At 33.6% G+C, this 14,131-nt stretch overlaps 1 protein-coding gene across 2 annotated transcripts in view; it reads left to right on the top strand.

Annotated features, from left to right (window-relative positions):
• The window catches only part of LOC116585153 (sulfotransferase 1 family member D1), a 35,554-nt gene continuing 21,423 nt past the window's right edge, over positions 1–14,131 (top strand). The window contains exon 1 of one of the 2 annotated variants that reach the window (XM_032334485.1): positions 1–555. The gene's annotated coding sequence lies outside the window, so the exon portion shown is untranslated. The remainder of the gene's footprint in view (positions 556–14,131) is intronic. The other variant, XM_032334484.1, reaches the window with a different exon arrangement.

Here is a 14,131-nt window from a genome sequence, read left to right as displayed (position 1 = left end):
GATAGCACAGGCATCATTTAAGGAAAAGAATATATTACAACTCTCCTGGGTTTCCCATCCTTTTCCCCGTTTCTACCCAGGGAACATGTTCCTGCTGGTCTGACTTGCCCATGCAGTTCTAGAGGTACAGATAAAGCACCTTTAAATAAGGGTTACTAATGAGAACACAGGAGCCATGAAACAGCATGTGGCTGTTTTGTATGGCTTTTACAGTTGGAGTCAGAAGCAAAAGTAAAAATAAAGGCTTCTATTTACTACACATAGGAGTTAATTCTGAATGCCAGACTTAGGAGATTTCCATGGGCTCTTTGTTTCTATCTACTACCACAAGTAATAACAAAGAGCCTTACTTAAGCATTTAATCCTTAAACCAGTAATAGATTTTCTACAGTTAATCATTAACCTCATAAAGGTCTATAGACTTTAACATTTGCCTTCTTATAATGCTTAGATGAATTGTCTTGGCTGCCTAAACAATATACAGAGGGAAATTTCTTGTACTCAATTTCTGTAGAAACAAAATCTGGACTTCCAGTTCCTCAAGACAGGCATCTGGTAAGTGACTTGCCAACTCTCTCTTTAGAGTGCCCATATTTTGTATACAACTAATTTAACAACTGAAAAATGAGAAAGTCAATAATGGAAAATTCTGGTGTGGATGTTTTACTATACGAAGGGAAATATTTGGGGTTCTTAGGTCCAGATTTTCTGTCAGAAACTCGCAGAATTATTTTCCATATTTAAAATTGTGTCGTGTCGTCTACTCTACTAACTTCAGCTTTGTAAAGCTAAAACACAGTTTTAAAGGTTATTAATCATCCGCCTTCTCAGTTTCTTGTATGGTCCACTGCTAGGCAAAGATACAAGTCAGCTTTTGTGTACTTCTTGAGATTCCCAAAGAATTGTATTGTACAGATGTTAGATAAATGCACTTTCCATTGATGACTGCTTTATTTCTTTCTTTCAAATATAATTTGACTATATGGCATGGTTTTCATTACAATACATGTATGACCTTCTTTTAATTTTTAAATTGGAGAACCACTAGAGCGATGTGTTCTTCAATTTCCATAAATTTTGGTAAGAGTTGAGCTATGTTGTATTTTTTTTCACATGCACACTTCTATTGTCACTTTAATGAATAGTTACTTTAGAATGGTCTCTTCTATAGCTCTTTGACTTTTCCCCTGGATTTATTATCAAAGCAATAGTCTAAGAACCCAGTGTCAGTAGAGAAAGTCCTAATGAATGAAGACTTACTTGATATCATTAAATTCTTATTGTAGTAATGAGAATATTAAGCATTACATTTTAATAACAGATGAAAAAGTTTAATACACTTTAAATCCAAATACTTTGATTGAAACAATTCTAGTTAAGTTGGATTAATGTATTTAAATTAATGTCTGTGACCAACCAATGCAAGTTGTTCAATGGATAAATGTTTATAGTCATTTTCTTTTTTCTAAAAAGATACAAATATTTTCCTCAGATTCATGAAAATTTGTAAGTCAATGTTCTGAAAATGTTCCAAAAATATTTTTACTTTAATGTTATGTAGATTTGTTAGCTATCGACATGTATAAAGCTATACCGAACTTTAAAATCACTTTATCCCCCACTGAAAATGGGGATAATGTAGTTGAAGCCTGTAGTATCATATGATACCTAAATATCCAGATATACCAAAAGAGGTATTTTATGTGGCTTAAGAAAAAAAAAAAAAAAGTTCATTTGCGGTCACATGACTCGTTTAGTATTTCATGATGGCTGAGAGTATACAGAGGGTATTTTTCAACAACAATTAGACTCTGTTTTCTCTGGAATGTTGACAAAATTTTCTTTCTTCATTGCATTTAAGAGCAACTTCCTCTTGTCTTCTGAAACTTGATAGAAATAAACTTAAAAGAGTTTGAAACTGATTTCAAGTCAATAGGCAGTAGCTTTCCAAAGCTTTTATAATTTTGCAGAATATTTTCAAGGATCTGTGTCCAGGCAGAACCTAACATGTTCCTGTCTAAGATGCACAACTGAGCCAAAGCCATCTACTTCTGTGAAGAACTGAAGCTTTGCTAAGCTTCACAATGTACATGTTGTATCACATCTCATAGCACCACATCTTAAGAATAGATTTTAGAGAGGAGGAGGACAGAGAAGAGAAACTTATTGTTTTGGAGAAGATTTGGTAATAAGGGACCTGACATTGCTCAGATAAATTTCTTTATGTCTGATACAGCCCACATGGGCCACTGTGTCCTTGGCAATGTGGATTTAAGGCTTGATCTACCTCCATTCTTCTCAACTTAGCAGAATTCAATGCTTTCAGTCTACATAAATGTCATTATTTCTCAAAGACACTGAATTTTGTATCCTAGCCTCCAAAGAAAGTTGGCTATAAAAATCACAGTACCCATAGAAGTTGTAGACAGATAAGAAGGAAACATTTTAATTTTTATTTATTTATTTATTTATTTGAGAGAGAGAGAAAGAGCAAGCACAAGCAAGGTGAGCAACAGGCAGAGAGAGAAGCAGACTTCCTGCTGAGCTGGGAGCCTGATGGGGGACTCAATCTCAGGACCCTGAGATCATGACCTGAGCTGAAAGGAGACACTTAAACGACTGAGCCACCTAGATGAAGAAGGAAATATTTTAAAGGAGGATGATTAAATACTTCTGTTAACAAAAGTGCTCAGGTTGGTTTAAACCTTAAAACAAAAACCATACATATATATGTATATGCACATATATACACACACTTATCTCTACACCAGTATTTCAGTACTCACACACATATATATCAAATTTTTAAAGGATGAGTTAAGAAACATAACAAATATAGACCAAGAAGACAAAAGTAACAATGCTATTGTCTCATAAGATAGGAATCAAAAGGATTAAGTGTTAGGTGAATCTATGATAATAAATATTATATTCCATAATAAACACAATCACAATTTTATATTTTAGGAAGCATATGTCCAAAGTAAAAAAAATTCATATACTGCATATGTTAAAAATTTGAAAGAAATTGATAGAAACATGTACAGAGAGAAAACTTAAACAATATTAATCTTCTAATAGATTAAATTTTAAAAAGATTTTAGAGATTTAAAAATATATTGATATTGAATTCATTTGTACATATGCATATATATATACACATATTTATGCTTATACTATCAATAGACAACATAACTTGCAACAAATTGATCATTTATGGACACAGAATCACAATCAGATATAAAATACAAAATTTATGGTGTTTACATTCTTTAGAACAGCAGATTAACATAGAGAATCTAATTAAAAATTATTGGAATATGCAACAAATTAAATTAGCAAATCAAATACTTTTTAAAAAAATAATCTATAGGTTAGCAGTCATCATATAATTAAATACAAATTAGGTTGTAAATGTATATAAAACCTGGAAATATTAAAGTCTCTGGGATTTGGCCAAAACTGACCAGGGACAAATTCAAAACTTTAAATACTTTCCTATCAAATTAAAGAAGCAAAAACTAATTATTCAACTGAAAAACAAAAAAAAACAAAAAAGGAACAAGATGGTCTTCAGAATCCATGAAACTGGTTATGATTTTTTTCTGAGTATAGATGACACAGGTGTACAGGTGTACATCTCAGTGATTTGACAAGTTTATACATTATTTAGGTTCACCACAAGTGTAGCTACCATCTGTCCTGTTACACCACTATTAAAATATCATTGCCTGTTTCTTAAGCTGTGCCTTTAACTCCCATGATATATTCATTCCATATCTAGAAGACTGTATTATCCCTCTCCCTTTCACTATTTTGCCCAAACCCATACCCCTCTCTCTGGCAACCATCAGTTTGTTCTCCCTATTTATAGTTCTGATTCTTCTTTTTCTTTGTTTATTCTTTTCTTTTTTTTTTTTTTTTAGAATCCACTTTTTTTTTTTTTTAAGATTTTATTTATTTATTTGACAGAGAGAGAGATCACAAGTAGGCAGAGAGGCAGGCAGAGAGAGGAGGAAGCAGGCTCCTTGCGGAGCAGAGAGCCCGATGCGGGGCTTGATCCCAGGACCCTGGCATCATGACCTGAGCCGAAGGCAGAGGCTTTATTTAACCCACTGAGCCACCCAGGTGCCCCTAGAATCCACTTTTGAGTGGAATCATTCTCTGACTTATTCTCTGGCTTATTTCACTTAGCATAATGCATTCTAGGTTTGCCCATGATGCCTCAAATGGCAGAATCTCATCTTTTTTTTTGTGGCTGGTAAGTAGTCCATATCTTCTATAAGTAGTCCATATCTATTGATGAACACTTAGGTGGCTTTCATATCTAGGGTATTGTAAATAATGTTGCAATAAACATAGGATAAGCATGTATCTTTTTGAACTGGTGTTTTTTTTTTTTTCCTTTGGGAAAGTACCCAGTATTGGAATTATTGGATGTATGGTATTTCTATTTTTAATTTTTTGAGGAAACTGAGTACAGTTTTCCACACTGGTCGTACCAGTATATATTCCCACCAACAATGCACAAGGCTTTCTTTTTTTCCACATCCTCATCAACACTTGTTTCTTGTCATTTTGATTTTAGCTATTCTAACTGGTGTAAAGGGATAGCTCATTGTGGTTTTGATTTGAATTTGCCTTGATGATTCGTGAGGTTGAGCATCTTTTCATGTGTCTGTTAGCTATCTGTATGTTCTCTTTGGAAAAGTGTTTATTTAGGTCGTCTGCCCGTTTTTTAACAAGTTGGTTTGTTTCTTGGTATTGAGTTTATAAATTAGTTATATATTTTGGATATTAACCCTTTATTGGATATATCATTTACAAATATCTACTCCCATTTAGTAGGTTGTCTTTCTGTTTTATTGATGGTTTTCTTTGCTGTGCAATAGCTTTTTGTTTTAATGTAGTCCCAATAGTTTGGTTTTGGTTTTGTTTCCCTTGCCTTAGGAGACATATCTAGAAAAATGTTGCTATGGCTGATGTCAGAGAAATTACTGCCTGTGGTTATGATTCTTTACTTCACTATGTACATGTTGTTTGATATTGGGAATTGCTTATAACATCTCCAAGCTTCAGTTTCCTTTTCTGAAAGACAAGGATAAAAAATATCTATCTCAAATATTGTTATAAATGTAAATTATTATTCAAGTTATTTTTATTATTAATATTCTATTGATCTTTACTCTGTGTCAAACATTGTTCCAAATACTTCCTTCCTTCTTTTTTAAAGATTTTATTTATTTGAGAGAGAGAGAGTATGTGCATGTGCACACATGTGCACATGAACAGGACCAAGAGGAGGGGCAGCAGAGAAAAGAAGAAATAGGTTCCCCGCTGAGCAGGGGCCATGGGGCTCAATCCCAGGACACTGGAATCATGACCTGGGCCAAAGGCAGATGCTTAACCAACTGAGCCACCCAGGCATCCCTACTTATTTAATTCTTACAGCTATTCAATGTGATGGGACATAAAATAATTCCCATTTTACAGATGAGAATAATCTGGCAAAGAAAATTTACATAAATTATTCAAAATCACATTTGAAAGGTCCTTTTGAAAACTGGCTCCAATCTATTGTAGTTGCTCCTGAAATGTTTATTTCTCTACCTTCTCCTATCTACCCCTGCCCCTTTTGATCTTATAAAACAGAAACTTTTATTCAACTTTTTTCCAACTCTGTAGATACTATCTTTCTGCAGGAGAAATCCAAATCTCCTACTTTTCAGGTAAAATCATACAGCACCATGGTGACAGAAAAACCAAATTTTAAAGAAAGAAACAAAGACAAAAAAGACATAAAGAAAAAAAACCCCATACACAAGCACAGATGACACAATTATGTTTTTAAGGAAGATACATGTTTGTTACCCTATTCCTAACATTTCATTTAGGCTTACAAACAAGCCGACCCAATTTAAAGCAGAGTTGTTTATGCCTCAGGAACTGAAATGATGACCTCACCGTTTTCTTCCATTGCTATGGTACTGGAGAGCTGTTTTCTGGATTTTATTAGGCCCTGGGGATTGCAGATGGAGAAGAGTATAATTAACTCTTCACCATCAAATTCTTATATAAAAGATTTTGGTGATAAAAGAGTGACTGGTAGCAGATGGCATCCAGTACTTCCTGCCTATGTACAAAGAGGGCCTGAGGATATCAAGTAATAGGGTCCATCTAACTTGGGAATGTCTGTATGAGATGGAGAAGACAGGCAGATGCAATTATCTCCACTTAAAGGCTAAAGTCGCCAAGCACTTTTAGGGTCAATTACTTGCTCGAGACTGATTATAAAGTGTAGATTAAGTATAAAAACCTTGACCCATAATCTCTTTTCATGGGACTGACCCATAATCTCTTGTCATGGGACAGAATAGTTCTCCAGGTGAAAGAGAATTTTTTTTTTTTTCCCTGATTTGAGTCAGGGTTGAAATTAAAAAAGAGGATGAGTTTTGAGATTATGATGGTATAAATGGTGATAATATGATAACTCTTTTAGAAATACATGTTAGCATGTGGCATTTTCATACACATTAAATTATTTCATTTATGAGATTTTTTTCAAGTTTTATTTAAATTCTAGTTAGTTTCATTTATGAGATTATAACAATGACCATGACACAATGACAATGATTCTATGAAATGGATACTATCTGGTCAGATAAAGTGTTCTATGCTCAAAAAATGTTCACTTGCCCAAAACTGCATATTTGGTAAGTTCTAGATTTTTCTAACCGTGGCCTTTCCAGCAACAAAGTGAGTGATTTCACCATTAGATGTGTTAATATCCAGGATTTGAAATCTGACTTTACCATATATACGTTTTATGTCATAGGGCAAGTTTCTTACACTCTGAAAGTTTCCAGTGATAATATGAATTTCAAAGCTATTAAGTTGAAATGTAAAAACACAATGTGGAAATTATAATGACTATAAGTGCCCATAAATCTGAATATTCTTCATTTATTATGCCTTAATGTTAAACCGTATTATCTTAGCCATTTAATTTGACAACATAAGCTACAATCATTTATAAGATACAATGTGTGGGAAAAGAACATGTTCTCATTTCTGTGTATACAGCAAATAAACAAAAAACAACAACCAAAGGCAACTAATTGGATAATTTATTACAGAGATAAATTTCCAAGGTCATGTGAGAAATATAGAATATTCTGTATTATTTGAGATTTCATGAGTGGGAAGCTTTTATAAATGTGCACTTTGAATTTTGATCGAAGTGATGCAGTGTTTTAATTATTGGCTCCTAACAGAATTTTTTCACAATAGAGTGTTCTGTTAAACATCTTCCTCCTTTCTTGTTTCTATTTTTGTGACTTAAAGCATATATTCATTTTAGTTAGAATTATGTAATGTTAGAGGTGAAACAAATAGGAGTGACAATTTCGTGCATTTCCCACATTTTTTAGACAGGTAAAATATGGCTCAGAAATATGAGGTGAGTAGCTCAGGGCTCTACTGCTGATATAGAGAGAGTCGTGAGAGAGATGTGTGTGCCCAAATGTCTCTCTTCAGTTTCCTTGTATTGTTGAAACAGTTGAGTTTTTACACATTTAAAAAGGAGTTAATAAAATCTGTCCCATTTAGACCAAGAATCTGTTGAATATCAAAATATTGTCACTTTCCAGGAGAATAATGTATTGATTATTGTGACCTTAATATTAATATTTTTATGATTAAGGCACATCATATCCTCAGGTTCAAGATTTCATTATTTTAACTCATTAATGGGCATGAAAGTCAATTGTTTTGTTCAGTTAACATGGTCTAACATTAGCTTTTATCAGTGCAAAGAATATTAAGTAGTTTCCAAGGGCTTATAATGATCTTCCAGAGGAAGTTATATTTCAAGGGACATTTTCAGAGAAGTAAGCAAAAGAGACCCAAGGGAAACAATCATCTTCTTTCCACATATCCTGAGCTCTTATCAACTCAATTTCTCTCACATAGTAAGTTCTACACAACTCAAACATACCATTCTTTTAATGATTTTTTGGCTCTGATTCTTAACTTGGGGATATTCATTTAAAGCTCTCAGGAGTTTAAAGGTAAGTTAAATATGACTGCATGTTTTACACAAATACTTTTGCTTAGAGCTTTTTAGGAGTCATGATGCTAATTTAGAATATTAAGCTCATGCAAAATCTGAATCAGATTGAGGAAATATTAAAATACACCCACTGATCACCTTTAATATATAATTTATAATAACCAAATATTATTAAAAACACAAATATTCCAAAACTTACAAAAAACTGTATATAAACTAAAATATTTCATTATACAGTTTTCACACATGTAACAAAGTTAAAAATGTATAATTTCTCCCTTTAGAAATTCTTTCAAATAAAATTTTAGATGAAACATATGAATAAATGAGGATAAATATTATTAAAACAAGTCATTAGCATGATTCAGTTTTTCTAAAAATCATTTCATATGCATTTTAGCAGATGATATCTCTATGTAGTTATAAAATACTTTAGTGTGTGTGAGACATTGGGTAGAAAGGAATACTGTTTTTTTCCTCTCTTCTACTAGAATAGTCTTCTGTATCTATTATTAGCCAAACCTCACGGTCAAAATCAAATCACACCTTTTGTTCTACAGATTAGGTGACTACCTCCACATAATTCGGCACTTTTTAAATGTCACCTTGTATTAGGAATTAAGTCTTCATTGTTTAGACTTAGAAGGTAGTATAGGACAGTGATTAAGATCACCGTCCTTGCAATCAAGACTATCAGGGTTCAAACCCAGTCCTGCTACTTACTGACGGGTATGATCTGGGCAAGTTCCTCTATACTAATTTCTCCCTTTATAAATGGGTATAATAGGACTAAACTTAGAGAATTTTTATGAGGAATTAAATAACAAAATGCTTCATTAAAGCAGGGCTGTGTAAATGTGTGTAAATGTGTGTGCTTGAATAATGATTTAGAATGCAAGCTCCTTCTCGATCGGATGTATGTTACTGATACTTTTCAGGACATCCCAAAGTGCTGGATTAATAATTATAATTACAGTGGTAAGATAAAATAATTTAATCCCTGATTATCCCACCTAGAATATTGCATAGGCTTCATTTCATTTCAGTATGCTTATCTGTATCAATAAAGTAAAGGCTTTGGGATTACAAAATCAAATATTTGTTCCAATATTGAGACAGTGAATATAAATTCTAATCAAGGAAAGAGACATTGTAAACAGATAATAACAACATACTGAAATATGTGAAGTAGTATCAGTCTATTCAGGATATGGAAATGGAGAAAAGAAGGTAATTGATTTTGTCTTTAGGTCACTAGGAAGTCTTCTCAGAGGATGTGAAGTTTGTGTAAGATTTTGAGGAGTGAATAGAAGTTTTCCAGATACACAAGAGAGGAGTATCAGCTCCAAGATAGAAAATGCTGGTGTCATAGTTGGATGTGAGGGGTGGAGCTATCTATACAGATGGAGAAATAGATAGAGAGATAGAGATGGTTTTTTTTAATTGTCTTGTTGCTGGAGGCTAACGTCCAAGTGAGGAAGAGATAAACAGGGTGGCAGAGATTAAATGTGAAAACTAGGGGAAAGTTCTTTACACTTTATCCTTTTGCTTTGGGGTTGTGATCAGGTTTTAAAGATCATACTGGTAGTTGGCAGGCGGAGGCAGAGGAACTGAGCTTGGAGATAAGAAACTAAAACTAATTTTAAGACCATTGTCACAGTACAAGGTGGATGATTAAAAGGACTTAAAGAAAGGCAAATTTAGGGGCATTCATAATAATGATATATACATATTATATACATATATAATGATATATATTATGATAATAATTAATAATGACTACCTCTTACCAAATATACCCTATGTTTTATCAATATACACATTATATGCATCATCTTATTTCACCAAGATAGCTCTATAAATTGAATAAATAATTAACTCTGTTTTAAGATTAAGAAATTGAAATTTATGTTTATGATATGTCCAGAGTCCCACTGATAGTACATGATGAATCTGGCATATGAACTCTGAATCTACAGACCTTACAGTCTAAACCACTAAGCTAGTTCATAAAGAAAAGCTGTTTTCCCAGGAATACTTGAAAGATAAAAATAATCAGATTTATGAGCCATCTGGGTTAAGGAGATTCGAGAAGGAGGAATCTAAGATGACTCACAGATTTCTGACTTGAGTAGTGGAATGAATGTGGTATCACCAGAATATGAGATACACAAAGAATCCAGGACAAGAACTAGTTCAGTGGTGAGCAAAGCTAATAAGTTAAACTGCGGTTACTGAATTTGAGAAGTTGAGGAACTTTTGGGGAACTAAGAGAGCCAAATATGGGACTTCAAAGAGAAATGACACTTCTGGTCTAAATAGATAGAAATATTCCTTTGGGAAATTGAGAATTAACAAAGAGATAAGAGATCAGTCAGAATGTGATAACATGGAAATCAAGAGAGGAGAAATTCAGAATATATGGAATTCATCACTTATATTGTATTTGATCATTGCAAGGGCACCAGAAAGTTATAAGAAGAATTATATAAATTTCCTTATTTACATTCATCACTTCTTAACTCTTCCTCACATTTCCATATTAATTCAATTACATGATTCCTCTGTTCAAAAATCTTAAGTGGCCCTTTGTTTCTTTATTAATTGAATACAAACTGGGCAGTCCAACATTCACAGCTGTCCGCAGTAAGGACAATTTTTCAGTAATGTCTTTCATTATCCACTAGATAGAAAATTTTATAGGGGGAAAAAGCTTTACTGTCTTTTGCCTGGCCAATTGTTGGCACATGGATGACACTTACAGGGTATCATTAAAGGAGTCAGTGAATGCGTGAGACACCTTCCTAAACCTATAGCAACTTTTAGTCAACATGATCCGCTCATCCTTTCCTGAACATATCTTATACTTCTCTTCTCCTTTACCATTGTTCATGCTTGCACACTGTCATGAATAATCCTAATGTCAGTGCTCATTAAAATACTACCAACCCCTCATATATTATCTCAAATGTTACCATCCTTTTCCAGGTCTTTCCTAATGTCCCCATTTGCTGTCTTTCTTTTTTGAATCTTTATAAAAAATATTTTTTGCTACTTATATTCATTCAGATTTGACATATAAATGTTTTTTTCTTTTTTTAAATGGTTACCCCCATCCCTCCTTTCCTGACTTAGCAATGACCTGGGAGATACAGATGAGGGCATTATTTTTCCAGGGTAATGTCAGAATAAAGGAAAGGAAAAGGAGAAAGAGTTTCATTTTTAAAGTATGAAGTCCTTATGGACATTGGGGAGGGTATGTGCTATGGTGAGTGCTATGAAGTGTGTAAACCTGGCGATTCACAGACCTATACCCCTGGGGCTAATAATACATTATATGTTTATTAAAAAATAAAAAAAAATAAAGTATGAAGTCCTGACTTTTTTTGTCTTGAGTAGAAGCAGTCTCTCTCAATGTCAGCTACTTCCCATCCTCATCAATTTGTTGTAGAGGTCTTCAGCATCTCTACAGGACCAGGTGTCATATGGAAGCTTCTTCAGCTATGTGATGTGTACCCAAAGCATAATAGCTTTTAGTTTTATAGCAGTGTCAGTGGTCAGGAGCGCTCAGTAAGGTTCTTTTTGATGGGGCTTGAAGGCTGTTTTCCTCTGATGAGGTTCTACAACACCCAGTCATTGAGATCCAGACTATGACCAGCAGGACCCCATGAATTTAGATCCAAAAGCCTTCTTTAACCTGCTGGTAACAGGCTTGAGCATAAGATATTAGAGTTTTACAGTCATTGGTCATACTAACATAAGATGACAAGGGACCCAGCAGAAGGTTTTATACTGAAAGAATTTTAAGAACTTTGTAAGTTTTTTGTTAAGCTCATAAGATTTATCTAGTGAAATGGGTGCCTCCATCACTAAAGATCATGCACAGTATACTCCAAGTGGGGAACACAATTTCCAACAGTTTCTTTGCTACAGTGGGGCCATTAGCCTTGCAGCAGGGGAAATTTCAGCCCAATAACTAGCTCATATTGATAAGCCACACTAAGAGGCAGTTGAATGAAGTCCAGCTGTGGGTGTTCAAAGGGTCCAGAGGGAGGAGTCTGTCCTCCGAGGACAAAAATTATTTTTCCAAAATTAAGGACCTGAAAAGTCAGACATTGCTGATAGACTGCTTTTACAGTTTTGCAGAAGACTCTCCACCAATGTCTGTTCATAATTTCATAATTTGAGTCATCTTAAATGCATTATGGAAAAAAAGGCAAAAACTGAAAAATGGGGTTTGTCAGGGAGTTGGGAAGAACCAAACAGGTGTCTTGGTTTTCCCAGAGTCCTAACATTCCTTAATTCACAACCATTATTTATTCATTTTACTTTCTGATTTTGAAACAGACCATTGCTATGTTTCAAGGCCATCAGGATGGCAAAAGTCAGAAAACGAGCGGTCAGTTTTTGCAGAACCAGAATGAGCTTTATCTACATGTGCCACAATCTTACAAATACAGTATAAAGAAGGCTTAGTATTATTTATTTGACAATGCTTCTCATGTAAATTAAATATCAAATAAGCTTGATTAATTTAAAAACCCTTTGAAATATTTCAGTGAAAAAGACTTCATTTAGAATTTGATTTGAGAAGTTTGTCAAAAATATTATAAACAACCTTATAGCACTTCACTAAATGAGATCACAAATTATTATAATCATGACCTGAGCCGAAGACAGATGCTTAACTGACTGACTCACCTAGGTGCCCCCTAGACATTAATTAAACAACTCATCATTTAATTTAGCATAACTTTAAGGTTTTAACTTACCAAAAGGATCTAGGAAAACTAAGCAGACATAAATACTGCTGAAAAGAATAGCCTGTAGAGCTGACTTTTGTTTTATAAGAGGGTGTGTAAGATAAGGATAGTTTTTTCTCAAGTCCTCAAAGAATTGGGTGGTAACTTAATTGACATTATAGGTTGGTCTACCTATCCAACTACATTATCCTTAATTTGCTTCTTTCACTCTGCAAACATATTTTTAATTTTAAATATTTCTGGCAATATTAAATAACCCCACTCAGGTGTAAGATGGGTTCCCAAAGATGGTTCAAAAAATATTACCTTCTCAAAAACCAGAGTCACTTACAAAAATAGCGAACAAAACTTTTGTTTTGTTCGCTATTTTTGTAAGTGACTCTGGTTTTTGAGAAGGTAACAAAAAAATAAAAAATAACAAAATAACAAAAAAATAAAATAAAAAATAAAAAAAAACACCAAAAACCAAAAACCAAAAAACCCAAAAAACCAAAAAAACCCCCCAAAAAACAAAAAAACAAAACAAAAACAAAAACCCAACAGTCTACATGTTCCAGGCAGGCAGAAAGCCAAGCACAATTATGAAAATGAGACAAGCAAGAAGGCCATTGCTATCTCTGGGAGAGAAAAATTCAATTAACAATGGGCTTTGAATTTGGAAAGGAAAGGTCAATTTGACATTTTTTTTTATAATCTCTACTGAGCACTACAAACAGAGATTAGGAAGAATTGATTCTAAGAGAAATAAGAGGCAGAGAAAGACAAATGCCATATGATTTTACTCACATGTGGAATTTAAGAAACAAAACAGATGAACATAGGAGAAGGGGGACAAAGAGAGGGAGGCAAACCATAAAGAACTCTTACCTGTAGAGAACAAACTGAGGGTTGATGGAGGGGAGGTAGGCAGGGGGATTGGCTAAATGGGTGATGGGTAATAAGGAGGGCACTTGTTACAATGAGCACTGGGTGTTATATATAAGTAATGAATCACTAAATTCTACTCCTCTGAAACCAATATTGTACTATATGTTAACTATTTATTTAAATAAAAACGTGAAACCAAAACCAACCAACCAACCAACCAACCAACCAAATAAATAAATAAATAATAAATTACATGGATTGCAATATTAATATTAACTTATTTTATGACATGCTGACTTTTGAGTAAGATTATTATACTACTGCCAAGTAGAAGATATTGGAATTTAGGGTATTTAATAGTATTGCATAAAAATACCATATATGTAATTCATTATGATAAATTATGCACATTTCCCCTTTGTCTTTCTTA

The sequence above is a fragment of the Mustela erminea genome, chromosome 2, assembly GCF_009829155.1.
Source record: "Mustela erminea isolate mMusErm1 chromosome 2, mMusErm1.Pri, whole genome shotgun sequence".
Classification (NCBI taxonomy): Eukaryota; Metazoa; Chordata; class Mammalia; order Carnivora; family Mustelidae; genus Mustela; species Mustela erminea.
The sequence above is the reverse complement of the archived record's forward strand: the minus strand, read 5'-3'. Positions and strand labels throughout refer to the sequence as shown.